Source organism: Amblyomma mixtum, chromosome 8 (genome assembly GCF_055824585.1).
Source record: "Amblyomma mixtum isolate Tamu chromosome 8, ASM5582458v1, whole genome shotgun sequence".
NCBI classification, from domain to species: domain Eukaryota; kingdom Metazoa; phylum Arthropoda; class Arachnida; order Ixodida; family Ixodidae; genus Amblyomma; species Amblyomma mixtum.
In genome coordinates, this window is record NC_143019.1 from 10,798,366 (window position 1) to 10,812,254 (window position 13,889).

The window sequence follows — 13,889 nt, forward strand, 5'->3', positions numbered from 1 at the left end:
GTTCGCGAGGAGCTTTCGGTTGCCGCAAAGAAACCATGGCCAATTTCAGCGCAGCAGACTGCGCGTGGCAGCTTATGCAATCGTTCGCCGTGGTTCGCCGTGGTTACTCGTTCGCCGTGCGACCACTCAACTTCTGGCCTGCAGATGCCCGATGGCAAATCTCAGCTCAGACTGAGCGAATTAACAGTGGCACTCGCTCGTGCATTCAAATTAGTGGGCATTTTTTCTTACTGAGATACACGTAATTCAGACGCGGCCAATTCGTCAGTTCGAATGAACCAAAAGCTCGATTCTGGCGAGTTCGAATTTTCGATATTCTAATTTGAGTTCAGCTAATGCAAACAAGGAAAATATTGGATGAAAGTACTGTGAGCATTGAGCTCCACTTACTAACAACCAATTTTGCTTCTTGAAATCAACCAAGCTGTACACTTTCCATATGCAGCTAATGCCTGTTGCTTAAAAGCTTATAAGCTCAAAAGTCATCCAGCAAAATGAAAACGGAAAAAGAACAATTCACAAGGTCACTTCAAAAGGGGTGCTGAAGTGGAGACAGTACAGGTGTTCAGAGTTAAACATTCATGTTTATTGAATAAAATAAAGAAATAAAACAAAAACAAGTCAGTGATAATGGAGTTGTTTCGGCTTTGTCTCCTGATCAGTGACACGACGCACGAAGATGGCGTCGTGCGGTTTTTTATGAATCTCGCCCTGTTCGCAGAGGAATGAATAACCAACAGCGAGCCATCATGGCTAAAGGCCAGGGATGCAATGCTCGATGGGTACTTGTGGAACTGACAGAGACGCTTCTTGTTGAAGCCGTCCCAGATGTTCACGTGGCCGTCACTGTCTCCCGCCGCAAATGTGTTGTACAAGTTGTGGAATGCGTTCACAGTTGCGTTCACAGGGTAGATGAGCTCGATGCCATTGCTGTCTTTGGCACGGTGACACTTGAAGGCGTACTTCGTCTGCACTTCGGGGTTTGGATCCAAGTATTCAATAGCCACGCGCCCTGTGTAGAACCATACAATCAGCAACTTGATGCAACAAGTGAAGCCAGGACAGACAAGAGGGTCAACCACTGGAAGTACAGTGAGAAGTGCCCTTCCTGTTGTGTTCATTATTCTGACTGCTCTAAGTTCTCTCTCCAGTGGATAGACAACTTGGTCGAAATGAAACAGCCTAATACATCTTGCCACCAGAAAACAAAGTTAGGCAAGTTGATTACTAAGAGGCTTATTATACTTAGCTAGTACAAGCTAAGCGCCCTAATCTAATGTTTACACAAAAACTCAGTGGCTTAGACACTTAGCTGACGAGCACCACACCACGGTTTCAATGCTCATATGCATTTAGCTAGGGACAAAAACCTGATGGAGCATTTAAGCCCCGCCTTCAGGGTATGATGTGATAGCGTAAATGGTCCCTTCAGTGGCCTAGGGTTTTCTTGGCATATCACTTCACAGCCATGGAAACTATTCGTTCCTTCGCCATCATGTAAAGCTTAACCTACACTTAAGAATTCCTACGCCATCATGTAACGCTTAACCTGAACTTAAGAATTACTTCGCCATCACGTAACGCTTAACCCACACTTAAGGATACAGTGCAATAGCATTACTGATACATCTCGCACAAGTAGTCCTTCTCTGTCGCCTAGGTTCTACCTACATGCCCAAGTATGCAATATTGGCTATTCCCTACTTTACATTTATTGAACGGAGGAAGTCCTCCTACCGATCCTGGCACAGTGGAGGAGCGGTTAAGTGATGTGCCACTGCCACAGAAGGTGGCTATGTTTGGAACAGCGGCTGTTTCAAACACAGCCACTGGTGGGGTTTCTGAGATCCAGGTTGTGATAACGTCACAAGGTCACGTGACTTAGTGACAGGAGGGCCACCGGAATTTTTTCTCTTAATGCCGACTACACTGACAGCAGCATTTATGCATTTTAACAATATTTTGTTAAAATGCATGAATGCCAGTACACATTACAAAACTGCCGGTGGTCAAAAGTAACCTGGACCCCGCAGCAGGGCATCCTTCAATGTCCTCTGTCTAGCTTTGGAGCATTAATTGGCAAGTATTATGTACTTTCCCACGACTTTTCTTTGAATAACAAATAAGGAGATCTGGTGCAAAGCCCACAGTTTGCATTTGTAACGCCTTGATGGATGCACAGTCTTTCTTTCTACTGTGTCAAGCTACAAATTTGCAAAGGACGTCGCCCGACAGTGAAGCAAGAGCATTACGTTTTGCCCCAAAAAATAATTCATTAGTACAAGAAAATGATAGCAGACTGCCAATAAATTTCGACCACCTGGGGTTCTTTAACGTGCACTGACATCGCACAGTACATGGGCCTCTAGAATTTCGCCTCCATCGAAATTCGACCGCCGTGGCCGGGATCGAATCCGCATCTTTCGGGTCAGCAGCCGAGCGCCATGACCACTGATTCACCGCGGCAGCAAAAAAAAAAAAAAGAGGTGCCGTTTTGGAGCTCTCGGGAATAATTTCGACCACCTGGGGATCTTTAACGTGCTCTGAAATCGCACAGCATATGGGCGCATTTTTGCATTTCGCCTCCATCAAAACGCGGCCGCCGTGCGGCTGGATTTGAACCCGGATACTCGGCTCAGAGCCGAGCACGCTCACCACTCATCCAGGACTTTAATTCTGCTATTCAAATGCGCCTCGTGAGGGCAGTAGTAAACGTTCATCGTGTAGTCAAATTAATTTTAACAATTTTAATATTACCCTCTCGGGGCACTAATTAACGAGTGTTTCTATTTCGTAGTCGCTGCCGAAGCACCCAGCTCGACTGTAGGAAGCTAGCTCAGCCTGCTTTTCTTTAATGCGTTAGCATTAAAACAGTGCTGCGAACAAAAACCTGTCTGTCGGCTTGTGCACGGTGTCAGTGAAAAATGAGAGTAGGCGGCGCACGCAGCGCGCTGCAATTTAGCTGCAATGCAGCCTCGCATGATGTCGGTCGGCTCACGCGGCTCTTCCGTGGCGTTCGGCGCTCGGGCACCGATGGACACATGTCGCGCGTTCCAAGAGTCCCGTAGTGTTTTGTGCGCAAAACTAATGCTACTGCGTTACTGTTACACGAATCCCATTGATCGCACTTCGTTCATTTTAATTAGGTGGAATTACAATGAAACATGGGATACATTCCAGTAGTGGTTTGGTTTATGGGGATTTAACGTCCCAAAGCGACTCAGGCTATGAGAGACGCCGTAGTGAAGGGCTCCGGAAATTTCGACCACCGGGGTTCTTTAACGTGCACTGACATCGCACAGTACACGAGTCTCTAGAATTTCTCCCACAAAGAAATTCAACCGCCGCGGCCGGGATCGAACCGGCGTCTTTCGGGGCAGCAGCCGAGCGCCATAACCACTGAGCCACCGCGGCGGCTCGAGTAGTGCAGCAGGGGGCACGGGGATCAGTGGAGGAAAAGAGAGAGGGGGCCTAGATGCGCATTAGCCCAGGGCCCCCACTTTTCTTAATCCGGCCCTGCCCGGTGTTCACCAACGAGTATCAAGATCTGACAGCTCTAAGGAGTGCTTGAATTTGCTCTTGACCTACTCCCGCGGGGCTCTAACAGCGCATCGAGAACATGGAGCTTACCAGTCCGCGGGTGACGATGTATGTAGGAAGCCAGAGGATGGGCACCGTCATGAGGATCTCAATCTACACCTGCAGGGTGGGCGGGCTCGCCGAGAACACCAGCAGGTCCACCGCGGTGGCCACCAGGGCACCGATCACGCCTGCGTCATTCACGGCACCATGAAGGATAATTTTACCCGGCTCCCGAGTAAGCCTGGAGTGTTATTGCGATGGCAATAAAAGTGTCATCGAGGAAAAAAAAATTGCGCCATCGGTCATAAAATTATACCGCTGGCCGCAGGAAAACGACGTCACCAGAGCGAATAATTCCCGTTGGCTGGGGGAAATGACGTCACCAGACCTGGTCATTCTCGTTAGCTGGTGGTAAGAGACCTCACCAGACCGGGTCATTGGCTGAAGGAAGGTGACGTCACCACACCTGATAATTCCCATTGGCTGGAGGGCAGGGACATCACTAGACCGGAAGTGACGTCACATCCTTAAATATATCAACAGCTTGGTTTGGTTTATTGGGGTTTAACGTCCGAAAGCAACTCAGGCTATGAGGGAGGCCGTAGTGAAGGGCTCCGGAAATTTCGACCACCTGGGGTTCTTTAACGTGCACTGACATCGCACAGCACACGGGCCTCTGGTATTTAGCCTCCATCGAAATTCAATCCCCGCGGCCGGAATCGAACAAGCGTCTTGGGTCAGCAGCCGAACACCATAACCGCTGAGCCACCGCGGCGGCCCTCAAAAGCTTCTAATGCTATCGAATTAAAAGTCAATATAATTAGGTGTTCCTGTGCATTTTTTGCCTTCGTGACAACATCTGACTGTGCGAGTATATAAACGGAAGTGCGGGGTGTCGAGTGCTATCACTTCACCGTAACGGACCACCCACATTACTTTTGCGGCGAATACTGCAAACTTATTATTCTATACCTCAAAGTCTTGCTAATGATTTCGCCGTTAGATTATTTCGCACGCACTAAATTTCGCAAACCGAAAATGCAGGTCTCTATAAGGCAGGTCTCTCTATAAGAGGAAGGAGCGCACAGAAGGGCACGTAAACCCCAAGTACATGGACTGTAGTAAGTGCCCGTGGTGTCCATGCGCCCACCTCGCATGGACACCACGGGCTGTGGTGTCCATGCGTTACCGTTTTAATGTAGAGTTGTCAACCGAGTACCGTGATCTAAGGGTATACCTCCATTCTTAATCAACTTAAACGTTGGAATTTATTTCTCAGCAGGCTACAATAGGAAAGAAATGGTCGAAGTACTGTGGCCATCGCCTACGTGCACAACGCTCTCGCCATCTATTTAGAGCTGAGGAATGCCGGTAAGGTTTCTTCGAAGTTGAGCCTTTGGATGATGAGCTTTATAATGTATACTTTCAACCAACGTTTGGGGATGAAACTAGGCCGTTAATTCTGCCCAGAAATTCTCCCCTACAAAAGTAGGATTTTCATGGGCCTGCCTATGGGTAAGAACTATCCTGCCTATGGGTGAGAACTATTCAGCAGCCTATAAACTTCTCTCTGGAGTACCGGCCAATGGCAATTACCCGTGCATTTACGGAAGAGCTATAACAAACCGCCGTCCTGAAGATCGCTAGCCTAACCACCAGCGTCCATCCTGCACCCCGATTAGAAAGGTTATAAAGCTGGGCAAGTTGGTCAATTCACTGTGATATACAACGAGACAAGCCAGGAATAGAAAGGAAAAAAAAAGGACCATATGGTACTTCCGCTGTGACGTTTCCTATTCACTGCACCTGTGGTTTATCGCACCGCATCTCATATGAACGGCGGTCCTTGCGCAAGATTTCATCAACGTTGATAAACCCAGCTGCACATTAACCGTCACGGACGGTTTCCCCAAGGCGGGACCGAGAGTTGAAAGCGGTTTGAATGCGTGCGCACTTCGTAGTCCAGCTCCAGATTTAGGTCAACTACGGCCGCTCAGTGCAGATCGACCTGAGTTATACCCCCGTGACGTACAGTGCTTCCAGCCCGAATGCAAATATGGCAAGAGGTTGAAAACAAGAGCAAGAAGTGGGCTTGGGCAGGGCATGTAATGCGAAGGGAAGACAACCGCTGGTCCTTAAGGGTAACGGAGTGGATTCCAAGAGAAGGCAAACGTAGCAGGGGGCGGCAGAAAGTTAGGTGGGTCGGTGAGATAAAAAACTTTGCGGGAATATGGTGGCCGCGGCTAGCGCAGGACAGGGTTATTGGAGAGACATGGGAGAGGCTTTTGCCCTGCAGTGGGCGTAGTCAGGCTGATGATGATGATGGTGGTGATACTGTGCACTTAGAGCAACGCCCAGTTAGTCCAGATCCGAGAAAGATGGCTGCTAGGGAAAGCGACCAGTCTTGTAGATGGCGACGTGGACTGCTGGCTCGTGCGGCATGGAACCATGAGTTGGTTGGACGGCCTCAAACAAAATGGCACATACCCACTACGGGGGAGTGGCCAAGGCACAGAAAAAAAATGAGCGCAGCCGCGAGCATGGCTTCTCGTCTTCCTCTTCTTAATGCAGAAGTAGGGGGCCAATCTACAGAAAAACAGCAATCTTTGTTTGGCTCTAACCACCTCTTTAATTTACGACAGTAGGATTTTTTTTTCCTCTGCGCAAACATCATTGGGGCCGCATTTGGTCGAGGCATTATGTCGCGACAGAAAACTTATTCCACTGCAGCGAAAACGATCACGGATGCGGCAAGCGCGAGCTTTCGTCTTCACGGTCTGTCCTCCTTGGTGTTCGGTCCACAATCTGGAAGGGGTCGAAGATGCAGGACCGTAACTTGGTGAGCGTGAAAAATTAACGTGCTTTTTAGCCCCTCGCATAGCTGCCGTGATTAAACAGGACAAAAGAAGAGACGCGTTTCGACCCCTTTCCCAAACGTGAACCCCAGAGATCTCCGCGAACTCCACCGAACGAGCGGGGCTGACTTCTCGACATCTGCAACCATCGAAATACCAGACCCCTTACAGCGGCGCTTAGCTACAACCAGTCGCTGTGCGATCTTATTGCGGAAGTTCCCGCGCATTTTCTTTTCTCAGGAGTCTAACCTTACATTCGATTAGCTATCCCAAAACGAGTGGGGTTCTTTAACGTGCACTGACATTACCGCAGGTGGTCGAAATTTCCGGAGCCCTTCACTACGGCGTCCCTAATAGCCTGAGTCGCTTAACCAAACCAAAACGAGTGGTTCCGCAGCGGCTCCAAAAGTGGTCCCTCAAAGAAGCTTCTTGCGGAATACCATACACAGCAGCTACCCTAGAGCGTCAAACGAATTCCCCAGTATCGCTTCAGAGCATCCCACGTGTCCCGTAGTGGGTCCCTAATTTTAACGCGATAGCTTTAAGGCTCCCGTTCCCCAGATAATTCGCCGCCGTCGTCGGCGTTGTGAGCGAAGAATCCCAAGAGAAGCAGCCTAGGTGGGCCGACCAGGTCACGTGACCGTGTGTCGTCATCCCAATCTGCCCACCGGATTATGAGCAGGCGGACCACAGTGGTAGGTGGCAGTTAAATTAATGATAGTTTGCGAGAGGTCGCTCGGGAAGAGCAACCTGGGTCGCACAAGACCCACCGCTGGGAGCAGCACCTGCCATGGCAGGGCAGTGAAATAAAAGGTAGTGGAAACGTAGTAACGGCTGCTGTTGCAGCCTTTTTTGAACCCTTACTACCTGTGTACTATGTTCCTACGACCTTGTTCCTACCTCAAAAGAAAATTAAGTAGTAACAAGGTAGAGACTTCTGCTGTTACTACGTTTTTTGGCAGTCATTACACTTGTACTACCTCATTATAACCCTGGTAGTATCCATTACTACGTTGATCTGGAAATAGATGATAGGAATATGCACACGTATGTACACTAACATTCCTGGTGACATTGCTACTCAGTGCCCCATGTTTTTATATAATGAAAAGGGTTTCCTGAATGGCAGCAAATCTAACAATCTAGCAAATGTTACTGCAGGTAGTTACTGTTGCTACCTTTCCAGAGGTAGTAAATGTTACTACCTTCCAGTTACTACGCACAGTTACTACATAGGTAGTCATATATGTGACGGTTGTTGCTAGCCCAAAATGTAGTAACCTCAACTACCTTTTTTTTTTTTTTTAGAGTGTGGCGCATCGCTTAACCGTTGCACCACTGCACCAGGAGTGGTGAAAATCCAGAGTGACCAATTCCGCATATACGGGCATTCACTCATTAACGCTGTCGCATCATACCCTTAAAGGGATACTGAGGCGGTTTTCGAATCGGCTAACCTTCTAGGGTTTTGAAGTAGTGTCATTGCTGATCACGTCTGTGAAATTATTTTTTCGATTTTGGCTAAAACAGTGGCGCAATCACCAATTAAAACGCGATGTTTAAATTTTCCGCGCCCCGCGTGAGCGCAGGAGAGGGGAACAGCGGAGAGGGAAACCTCGTCCATGTCGGCCTGCGTGACGTCATGTTGAGGAGCCGGGGATGCTTCGGCGCGCCCGAGCGCGCTTTCAGCGCGCGTTGTTTCTCGTGCTGCATGCGTTGTTCCTCGTACTACGTGCGTTGCGACGTACAAAGCGTGTCAGCCGACCTTGAGAATCAGATTCAACAGGTGCTACTCTGCGTTCGTGTCCACGAACAACTACGACCGCGACTGTGTCGTCTTCCACTGTTTTCCGCAAGACCACAAGCTCGCAGCGCAACCGCTCGCTGCTGTGACGAAGAGTTCAAGCCGACTAAAGCAAGCTTACTCTGCTCGAAACACTTTTGTAAGAGCGGCTACAGGCAGAGCTTGTCCTAGTGTGATCTCTGGAGATTTCTGTCGAAAAGGCGCGGCTGAACCATGACACAGTTCCATCGATTTCCTCGCGCATAAGAGGCGTGTCACCATTCTGAAGAAGCGCCCCTGAAGAAACCTTATAGAGGCTTAAGCATGTGTCGCTCTCCTCAGCTTAGGTGCGGCCAGACCACCTGAGACGTGCTCAGCAAGGCTCGGTTAGTGATTTTATACTCGGTTCGACGTGTCCAAGCAAGCAAGCAAGCAAGCAAGCAAGCAAGCAAGCAAGCAAGCAAGCAAGCAAGCAAGCAGAGCAAATCACAATAAAGCAAAGCAAGCAAGCATCGAAGCTCTTCATATGCGGCATCTCGTTTAATCCTAGCTAAGCAATTAAAATGAAAGCGTTCGACGTTGATTTCGGATGCAAATTTATGAGAGAAATGAATGCCAACCGAGTTTTTGCAAAAAAACACCGCAACCTTACTCAGTTTCTTCATCAAGTTGTGGCAGCGGTCGAGTTGCAGCTAGCTTGGCTTTTAAACACACATATAGTTGGCAACTACTTCACTGAACCTAAACTGCAAATCTAGGAAGAGCGAACGTTTCCGAGGCAGCGATTAATATTTTCTGGCATCTGCTGAACGCGCCAGGAGTGAAGCGTATTTGTGCGCGTATTTGGCTTGGTTTCCAGCGCACCATGATTGCGTCACTATCTTGTGGTCGCATGCCTCGCAGTGCTTGGCCACTGCGCTTCGCTAATTTTGACACCAACTTTGTGCTCCTTCATCGTTCACTTGAAATACTTTCTTGCCCCAACCTGCAACGCCGGGTACTGAGAACAGGATTTACACAGTGCTTTGGGCCTTTTCTTTAGGATGACGCTCTTCCGGGCGAGCCAGGAGGCGTCCGGTGGTGGTAATTGACTTGAGTATTGTTCGCACCCCTTCCTTTCCGAGAGAGAGAGAGAGATAACTTTTATTTTTCAGCTCAAGTCCGAGCCTTCTTATCTGCCCGTTTGGTGGGCGTTATTTATCGGCAGTGGCGGAGTGGGGCCACGTGTCCCTTGGATGCGTCGGATGTGGGCGGCGAGGAGCGGCCAGAGGGTGGGCTGCAGAGAGGTTGGTGGAGCGGTCCATCGGGCCCACGTGAGGTGAAAGGGGGGAGGCAAGGTATGCGAGGAAGGTATGGTGGGAGAGTTAGTGGCGCGGGGGCCTAACCAATATGTATGAATGTTTGAGGGGTGCTCTCCGCACACGAGACAGGCGGGTTTACCCGGTTTATGAAGGATGTAGTGGGAATACAGTTCGCAGGGAAGGGAGTTAGTCTGTGCCTGTCGAATTAGAGTGGCGTCAGCACGGCAAAGGAAATGGGAGGGTGACGGAAGGGTTCGTCGCATGTGGCGCAAATGGCGAAGGTGTTCGCGGCGGTCCTGTCGGTGTGTAGCGCGGTCTGCCTTGGGATTATAATGGGCTGGCCAGGCAGTCGGAGGGCCCGGTGGTATTTTTTCACGGGCCAGAGCATGAGCAAGCTCATTCTCCGGTATACCTTGATGACCAGGAATCCAGTCAAGGCGGACATGGAGCGTAGGGTGGGCTGTTAGGTATTGCAGCAAAGTGTCTAGGATATGGGGAGGGAGTTTTTGAGATTAGAATGAGCGTATGGCAGCCTGAGAGTCTGCACGTATGGTGATGGTGGAGGAAAGGTGGTCGTGAAGCGTAATCGCCTCTGCTATGGCCAGCGTTTCTGCGTCGGTTGAGGAGGGCACTCCTGTGTGGAGATGCGTGGAGGTGCTTCGAGGGCCGACTACTGCAGTAACTACTTGGTGCTCGAGGATATGGGCATCGGTATAGCAAGTGTCGTGGCCCAGTGCGGGTAAATGGTTCGCCAGTGCTTCACGCCGCCCGGGATTTATCGTTGGAGACATGTGGCGTGGAATGGGTTTTACAGTAAGACGCGGGAGGCTTTTCCACGGGGGAGCAGATGGTTGAAGTGAGGGTAGTTGGGAAATGGTGTGTCCGAAAAGGCTGAGGAGGTCTCTGCCTTGCTCGGAGGTAGAGAGACGGTGTATCTGGGCTCGGTGGTGTGCTGCTGCGCGTTCTTCGAGGGAGTTGAAAATGGCGGCGTCTGCGATCAGAGCATTTGCGGCGTAGATGGGAACTCCCATGGCTAATCGAGTGAAGCGACGCAGAGACGCTTCCAGTTTGCTTACTTGAGAGGATGTGAGGCGTTGATAGGGGTAGGCGTACATGACCCTCGAATAAACGAGTGCTTCTATAACTCGACGGAGTTCGTGTTCTCTGAGTCCATGCTTTTGACGAGATATACGGGACAGCATGTGGCGAATTTGGTTCAGTTGTTGCAGGAGTTGGCTAAGCCACACGTTGCACTTGCCATCTTGTTGAAAAGTGAAGCCAAGGATCTTGATGTGGCTCCGTCGGGGAATAGGGGTTTGCGCGAGAGAGAGTTGAATGAGTTCGCGGTAGGAAGAAGCGGTTTTTTGAGGAGCGTTAGAAACCACGATGTATTCCGACTTTTCGACGGAACAACTCATACCTATGCGGCGTGCATGCTCCTGAACGACGTCGAGGCCTTGCTGCAAAGTGGATTCTAGTTCCCCGGCGTTTCCTGTGGTAGACTAGAGAGAGATATCATCCGCATATATAGCGTGGCGTAGGCAGGAATTTCAGCGAGTTTTCGGGGCAGTTCTTTCATTGCCAAGTTGAAAAGCATAGGTGAAAGAATGGATCCCTGTGGTGTACCTGCGGTGAGGGGAAAGGGGGCGGAAGGTGTGCCGTCGGGGCCAATGATTCGGAGGGTCCTGTCTGTAAGAAAGTCTTTGATGTAGTTGAACATGCGGACCCCAGGCCGAGTGTCTGCCAGGTTGGTGAGAATTGCGGAGTGGGCGACATTATCAAAAGCCTTTTTGATATCCACGCCGGTCAAAACTCGAAGCTGTGCGCTGCTTGGGAAGGCGTACAAATCCTCATAGATTTGCCGTCCAATGTCTTGTGTGCATACGTGGGCGCGGAATCCGACCATAGTGGGAGCAAGACAGCGATTGGTATGCAGGTGCCATTCGAGGCGGGTAAGGGCCATCTTCTCCATCAGCTTCCCTAGGCAAGAAGTCATGGATATAGGTCGGAGGTTAGTGATGAGCGCAGAGGATTTTCCTGGTTTCGGAATCATAATTACGTGTGCCTCTTTCCACGCAGCGGGAATTTTCCCGGAGCGCCAAACAGTATTAATGATCTGAATAAGTTCGTCTAGTTTTGAATCGGGGAGGTTACGGAGTATACCATAGGTAATTTTATCTGGGCCGGGTGCTGTGTTTCGCTTAAGGGAGCGTAGAGCAGCCTGAAGTTCGGCGAATGTGAAGTCAGAATTCATTCCTTGCTCGTCTGCTTCTTCTTCGGTGTAAGGGTATGACGGGGAGCTGGCAGGAGAAGTAGAGGATGGGTAAAATTGATTTCGGATTTGCTCAGCCAGCTCTTCTTGTGAGACGGAGAGGGCCAACTGTAGCTTTTGAAGTGTGTTACGAGGTTTACGCTGTCCAAGTAGAGTGCGCATAATGTGCCAGACTTTTGGAGTGTGGAGTCTCTCGACCATGTCATCGCAGAGCTGAAGCCAGTTGTTCGTGGCTAGTTGGTCAGCGTATTCTTGGGCTGCTTGCGTTAGTTCAGCAACTTTTCTTTTCAGTGCGTGGCTAGATCTACAGTTGCGCCAAGCTTTTATGGCCCGGCGACGTTGTTTCCATAGCCCAAGTAGGTGTGTGTCAATGTATGGATAGTCGGGAGATCGGTGGATATGTTTGGTGTGTTGGGAGACGGTCTCCATAATGGCGCTACACCATTTTTCGGGGTCCTCGAGTGAGACTGATAAGGAGTCGAGGGCCGGCCGAGCCTTTGGCCAGTCTACGAGCATAGTGGGAGGTAGATGTGTTCCGGGTGGTCTGGAGGGTCGCTGGGACGTGAGCGTTATCTGAAGAATACAGTGATCACTCCCCATCGTGTCACCCGTATTACTCCAAGAAGCGCGGAGATCGGTGCGAATCTATGCAAGGTCGGGGTTTGTGTCGGATTGTGCTCCACATCCTAGACGTGTAGGCATGAACGTGTCATTCAGGAGGGTGAGGTGATGAATACTGGCGAAGCGGTCGAGTTTTCGTCCGGAGGCTGAAGTACGGTCGTATCCCCATGCAGGGTGTGGGCAGTTGAAGTCACCAAGAAGGACGAAAGTAGTAGGGACATTAGAGGCAGGGAGGGCCGTATGCAAAGGTGGGATGCTGGTTTTAGAGTCGGAGGGAGTCCAGTAGCAGTTTAAAATCGTGATACGGTGACCCTGATAGGTGGAGTGTGTCAGGACATGCTCTTTCATCCCGGAGTTGAGGTGGGATGTATCTTCCTGAATGGTGGGTATCGTGCGCCGTATGTATGTAACCGTCAAAATCGGCGGAGGAGGGGGCGTTTGATGTCCTTTTCTCTTCATGACTATACTTGGCTGAGTAAAATGGTCGTAACCTGGAAGAGAAAAGGCACCGTGCGTTTCTTGCAGTGCGATGACGTCTGGGTTAACGCCAGTAATCCGCATGTGTTGCAAGAGGGCATTTTTCTTGCGACGAAAACCGCGGCAGTTCCACTGCCAAATAATTAGAGGGTTTTGGGGTGGAGATGTGTGTCGCATGATATCACTCATCATGCGGGTCTTCCTCCATGGTGTCGAGGTTAGGCACAGGAGGGGCGCTTGCGCGCTTTCGAGGGGGAGCATTGGAGTCTGTGTCGGGAGAGCATGGGGCAGAGGACGCGAGGGAGAGGAGATGGTGCTCTAGTTGCTCGACGCGAGCCGTCAGTTGTTGTAAGGCCAATAGGACGGGAGCAAGGGATTGCTGTATGAGAGCAATAGCGTTGTCGGTAGGGAGGGGTGAAAGCGGAGTAGGTGCGGAGGGACGTGAGTAAAACCGGTGTTGGAAGGACGGGGGAGGGGGTGCGATGGATGTGGGAGATGGACCGCTCACCTGGTGACTTGGTGGAGTCTGTGACTGCATCACGGAAGCTTGCGGTTTAGTAGAGGAGGTGGAGGTGCTGGTTGCCGCACCAGAAGTGGTGGACGGTGGCCGCTTGGCAGAGGGCTTGGTTCAAGATTGACTTCTTTGCGCGGTCTCGTGCCCCGGGCTGTTGCTGCTGCTGTTGCTGCTGCTGTTGCTGCTGCAGGAGAGCTGAAGGGCCTCGTAGCGGTTCGAGGTAGGCAGGGGCGGCCAGATGGTCGCGTCGGCTTTAGGGGGTGGAGGGGCGGCGCGGGCGCGATGGCGTCGTTGGGCGCGGTGCCACTTTAGGACTGCAGCGTCGGCGTCTTTCCTTGCGGGGCACTCAGGATGAGACGGTGTGTGGTCGCCCTTGCAGTTCCAGCAGTGTGGTTCACATTCATGTGGGGTAGTCGTTGGGTCTTGGTCAGGAGGAAACGGTTGGCTGCAAATCGAGCACCGAACAAGGCTAGGCTTGTTAGGA

General features: G+C 50.7%; 1 protein-coding gene across 2 annotated transcripts in view; it reads right to left on the reverse strand.

Moving 5' to 3' along the window:
* The window catches only part of LOC149331302 (uncharacterized), a 102,107-nt gene extending 88,598 nt beyond the window's left edge, over window positions 1-13,509 (reverse strand). Inside the window, exons 1-3 of one of the 2 annotated variants that reach the window (XR_016285038.1) lie at window positions 13,400-13,509; window positions 3,631-3,770; window positions 565-1,012 (exon numbers count right to left, since the gene is read on the reverse strand). The gene's annotated coding sequence lies outside the window, so the exon portion shown is untranslated. Of the gene's footprint in view, window positions 1-564; window positions 1,013-3,630; window positions 3,771-13,399 lie in introns of those variants that run through there. The other variant, XM_089556442.1, reaches the window with a different exon arrangement.
* Window positions 13,510-13,889: the final 380 nt, after the last annotated feature.